The sequence below is a fragment of the Hordeum vulgare genome, chromosome 4H (genome assembly GCF_904849725.1).
Source record: "Hordeum vulgare subsp. vulgare chromosome 4H, MorexV3_pseudomolecules_assembly, whole genome shotgun sequence".
In the NCBI taxonomy this organism is placed as follows: Eukaryota; Viridiplantae; Streptophyta; class Magnoliopsida; order Poales; family Poaceae; genus Hordeum; species Hordeum vulgare.
The window spans coordinates 19,599,915-19,605,790 of record NC_058521.1 but is presented as its reverse complement, the minus strand read 5'-3'; the positions used below and the strand labels follow the sequence as shown (position 1 = coordinate 19,605,790).

The 5,876-nt window shown below is 44.2% G+C and overlaps 1 pseudogene; it reads left to right on the top strand.

Moving 5' to 3' along the window:
* Window positions 1-562: 562 nt before the first annotated feature.
* Window positions 563-2,055, top strand: LOC123450201 (annotated as a pseudogene).
* Window positions 2,056-5,876: the final 3,821 nt, after the last annotated feature.

Sequence of the window (5,876 nt, the reverse complement as noted above, 5' to 3'; positions counted from 1 at the left end):
TGAAGTTATGCACATTTTATGAAATTCATATTTTAATTTGTAATGCCAAAATAAATTAAAGAAGAAAGAAAACGAAAAAAACGAAAAAAAAGGTACGGGAGCACCCCCAGCACCTGGGCCGGCCCAAGTTTAGGCGTGGCCGCGTGGGGGTGGGGGGTGGGGGGACTTGTTTGTTCTATACTCAGCGCATAGCGCGCGGAATAGGAGCTCCAGAATTGTTGTGCCACTGGGTTATTCTCCCCTACCAATTTTGAATGTGAAATAGTGATTGCGTTGTTTGTTTGAGAGTACACTATCAAAAGGTTCAAAAAAAAAAAAGACCCGTGCATTTGCAACGGAAAAAAATAATACCACACATTTTTAATTAAAGAATTTAGAGAAGGAAATTAAAAGAAAGAGAGAGAGTAGTAGTGCACAACCCATTAGGCGTGCCAAGGCCCAACCTTACCCACTCCTAAATCTCCTACCGTAGCCCGATCCCCAACCCCCTCCTCTCCTCCACCTCGCGCCGCTAGGGGAGAGAGCCCCACAGGATCCCCAATCTCCCCGACTGCCCCTTCCAATGGCGCCCGCACTTCCCTCCTCCTCTGCTCCTCCACCGCCTCCCACCTCTGCACCTCGCGACCACCTCCCATGGTGTGCTGCTGCGAGGTCGGCCTACGGGGCCAGTCTTCGGCAAGACTTACCCCGCTGGTTGCCTGAATCCTCTAACCCCGACGCCCTCACCTCCACGTATGCATCGCCGGCACGAGCCCCTTTCCTTCGCCCCGAGCCCCCTCTGTCTCGCGGCTCCACCTCTATTCGCGTCATCCCAATTTCTTCTTCTCGAATTTGTTCCTCTGTTGATTTCCGTTGCCTCTTGTAAAATCACCAAGGCGCATGTATATAAAGTGATGAAATTATCTGTGAAGTATCGATGTGGGATTATGAGGGCAGAAGCGATAGCCCTCTTGTGCCTTTTCTGTCAGCCCAGATGCGTTTCTCTTATCCAATGTCATAGGGGGCTCTCTGCAAAAATGAAACGTTTTCACACATAAAAAGATACCGCGGGTTTAATTACCTAAAAGACAGGGACCCATTGGAGATGAGGTGGTCGCGACGGTGATGGACGCGGACGAAGATGGAGAGGTGGCGGCGGCGTTGGCCGTCCTCCGGGACGCCACCCGGGAGAGCGCTGAGCGTCGGCTTGCGCTCTGCACGCCGCGGCTGCTCGCTGCCCTCTGGCGCGTGCTGCTAATCACGTGGCACGCCTCCGCGCGGGTCGACTCGACGGCGGCGCTGGTCAACCTCTCACTTGAGCCGGCGAACAAGGTACGCATCGTCCGCGCGGGCGCTCGTCGAGGTGCTCCGCTAGGGAGGCTCGGCGCCGGAGGCGCGCGAGCACGCGGCCGGCATGCTCTTCGGCCTGGCACTCAATGAGGAGAACCGCGTCGCCATCGGCGTGCTGGGCGTGGTGCCTCCCCTGCTGGACCTCCTGACCTCCCCCGCCCACCACCCGCACGCGCGCCGCGACGCCGGGATGGCCATCTACCACCTCTCGCTGGCCGCCGTCAACCAGTCTAAGGTCACCCACTTCCCGAGGGCATCCAAGGCGCTCCTCAGCGTCGCGTCCAGCGCCGCCGAGCCCACGCCCATCCGCAGGCTGGCCCTCATGGTGATCTGCAACGTGGGCAGCTGCTCGGAGGGCCGCGCCTCTGTGATGGACGCGGGCGCCGTAGCGGCCGTGTCCGGCATCCTCCTCTCCTCCCACAACGTCGCCGAGCAGGAGGAGTGGTGCGTGGCGGCGATCTACGCGCTGAGCCGCGACAGCCTCCGGTTCCGTGGCCTGGCGCGGACAAGGCCCTCCGCCGCGTGGCCGAGGAGGGGACCCCCGGCGGCGTCCGACGCGAGATGGCGAGGAAGACGCTGCGCGCCATGCGGGGCGACCTGGACGAGGACGCGGACTTGACCGGCAGCAGCCTGTAGTGCGGCGACGGGGACGACTGCGGCGGGAGCATCGTGTCGGACGGGTTCACGTCGTTCCGGTTTAATCACCTAAAAGACAAGGGCTTTTAAAAAAAACGGCAGCGGCGGATTTTCCGACGGAAGCAATAGCCTCTTTATTATTAGAATAGATAAAGAATGGGCCCATCTTTTAACGGTGACGTTGGGCAATTAAATGGCAAACCCTATATGACGCTTGCATGCGTTATTTTTTCCGAATAACGGCATGCGTTATATAGGCGATTCTTCGCTAAAGTGCGGAGGAAGATGGGCCGACGCATTTGATGCGTGCGCACGTCTTTCCCTTTTTTTTTTTCTCTATATGCATTGTTTTTGGCTTCCGTTTCCTGTTTCCTTTTCCCCCTTTTTCCTGTTTTTTTTTCATTTTTTCATTTCCCTTGTTTTTTCATTTTTTACATTACTAATTTTACAGTTTTTGCAATATATGATGACTTTTTATACAATGGAAAATTGTCAAATATATGTTAAACTTTTTTGTTATACACAGTTATTTTTAATGTATGATGAAATATTTTTAATTATATGAGGAACATATTTATAACACACACTTGCAGTTTTTTAATATACATTGAACTTTATAAATATTATACATAGTTATTTTTAAAATTAATATGTTTTTCCAAATTTATAACAGGTTTTAAAAATATCTAGCTCCTAAAAAGCAAGAGCGAGTGTTTTGTCAAAAAATGGCTAAAAACTGAAAATAAATTGGAATACCGGTCACGGGAAGATTGGGCCGGCCCTGGCACTGGCTTTGAGCGTAGATTCGTTTGTTTGATGCCCACCAGCATCATACATGAGCTCTCATTTAAATAGCACATGAAGGTACCCTTCAAATGTTCAAAGAAAAAAAAATAGACCTCTCAAAGTACTAAAACAAAACCTCCCTATAGAAAAAGATTAGAGGGTAGATCAAATCATTTCTACGCTGGTACTTCCTCTACAAAACATTTTCCTCACTCGGACTATACCATATATGGCCAACATGACATTGGTTTTCCTCGGTAAAAGAAATACTAACTTTATTCTTGAGAAAAGCTAATTAAGGTAGGTTGAAGCCAAACCTAATGTACCATAGAGCACAAAAAAAAATAGGTTGAAGCTAATTATAGTCACCGGGACAAGTTGTCCACTAGAATATATTCCTCAAATGCATCTTTGTCGAAGCAAATACACATAGGCCTTGTTTGTTTGAAAAGTCCCGGGACTTTTTGTAGTCCCAACCTAAAAGTCTCTAGTTCCTACCCGTTTGTTTCCAGGGACTAAATAGGGACTAGAGGTCATTAAATGACATGCAAAAAGACAACGTTACCTTTAGTATTGTAGTAGTAGTTATTAAATGACATGCTAAAAGTAGGGGCATTGTTGAAAAATGTGTCAAAAAAGTCTTAAAAAGACCCTTCCATAGGGACTTCTTCAAATAGTCTCAAATACCCCTTTTAGTCCCTAAAAGTCCCTCCTGTTTATTTCACATAGGACTTTTTGAGACTTTTTTTAGTCCCTACACCAAAAAGTTTCTGAAAACAAGCACCCCCATAATACACAGAAAAATACCAAGTGCATAGTTACAACAAAATGAGAGCAACCCCCTCCCCTCTGCATTTCCCATAAAAGAAATCATTCGAAATTCACAATTAAAATAACCTACCTTTAACTCCAACACACAAGACTACTCAAAGACAAAACACATGAGGAGCCAATGGTCTAAAGTGTGAGGACGACACACAAGACCCCTCTCGAGACGCACATCAAAAAGACCAACCAAACACAAATAAACACTAACCCAATGTAATTAATAACGACTTCATTACATTGTCTAATAAAAGGGGAGTATCAACAACATGGTGACAATACAACAATATAGGATCATCTACATATTCTACTATTACTTTCTTCCTTTAACCACCTATGATCTGAAGGACACCATGGCGCCACCCTCTAGTTGCATTAAAGATGCACTTGCTACTAGTTCGAGTAGTTTGATCCCCCATATCAGCTCCCCTTTGCCTTTCTTGGGTTGTGTGCAAATAAGAGTTAATCACAACACATGATCTATGTAGAATTAAAAAGGATCAAGTATCCACTTCCTTCAAAACATATTTCCTTTCTCAAAGTAAACCACAGAAACACATTAATTTTAGGCGGACTTTCAACTATCCATATTATTTTTAAGGAAATGCATCTAATTTAGGATTAGATGATCATAAAAGGACTTTATAGTCCATTTTCATCACTGGTCAATGACCAAGTAATTATATCTTTCTGCTCGTTCAATCTAATATCCGAACAAGCTTTCTTAATCTCATTCCATTATACGAGGGCGTCACCCCATAAAGGTCTTCTAAAATTTAAATGAGCCCTCCCTTTTCTAAATACTTCAACTACAATTATATTTTTGGTGAAGCAAAGATTATACAATATACACATACAAAGGTTTATCACCTATCTACTAATCTTCCCCAAAACGGGGTTTGACACAATTGCCTATATTGTTCTTAACATACTTATAAAACAAGGAGTTCAAAGATATGATATGATACGCGATTTTATTTCTCGTTACTAGATAGAAGCAAACGTTCGATGTATATAGAGTCGTATCGGTGGAAGAAAGGACTTGAGAGAATATTGATCTTACCTTTAGATCCTTGTGGATTCGACACTCCATACTTACCACCTCCATCTTTGGAAATTGCTACAATTATTCCTTGCACTTGAGGATTATCAACCCCTTTGCTCGCGCAAGAGCTTTGTCTCGGATTTTGTGAGCAACTAGTGGAGTATAGAGGGCAAAAGTGAGCAACGATAGTTGCCGGGGGCAAAACTGAGCAAACCAAAGCAACGAGGGGCACGAAAAATAAAAATCTCTATTATAAAACTCCGCACTGGTGGTGGGTGGTATAGGAGTACAAATAAAATCATTATAAATATTATTTGAGAAATCACCCAGTTTGTTATTTTCTTGAGGCATAGCGACAAAGAAAGCAGACTAACAAACGACAAGTAAACTAGCAATGATAAATATGTTTGTGTTTTAAATATTTTTAAGCAAGCAAATAAAAATTAGAACAAGACAATGATAAATTGTGTGAAGGAACTTCACGAGAATTTAAAGATGTCTCACCGACAATGGCGTGAGAAATTATTCGTGCTACTTGTAAACTGCGTTGAGTTTTTCCCCGAAGAGGAGAGGAGATGTAGTACATTAGAGATAAGTATTTCCCTTACCGAGACCCAAGGTTATCGAACCAATAGGAGAATCACGCAAAACCTCTCCGACAACACGTACACACACAAAACCAAACATTTGCACCGAGCGCGGGCAAGAGGGTTATCAAGCCCCTTGGACTTGTTACTTGCAAGGATTAAATAATGTTAGATAGATAATAGAAATAAATAAAAGTAAATAACAATAAATAAATTGCAGCAAATTATTTTTGGAGTTTTAGGAATTATGTTGAAGTAGACCTAGGGGCATATTTTTCGCTAGAGGGTAAACAAATTACTATTGGGCAATTCAGAGAATATCGCATAGTTATGACATGTTATTCAAGGCAATGATCATGTATATATAGGCATCACGTTCATAAACAGGTAGATTGACTAATATCTGCATCTACTACTATTACTTCACTCATCGACTGCTATCCAACATGCATTTAGAGTATTAAGTATGAAGCAGAGTAACAATTGAAGCAAGATGACATGATGTAGACAAAGTAAGACAATCAATATGTTCAGACCCCGTCATTTTATCCTTAATGGCAGCAATACAATACGTGACATGACGCTTTCTGTCACTGGGATTGAGAAATGCAATATTGAACCCATCACAACGCACCACTCCCACTGAAGATAAATCAATTTAGTTGGCC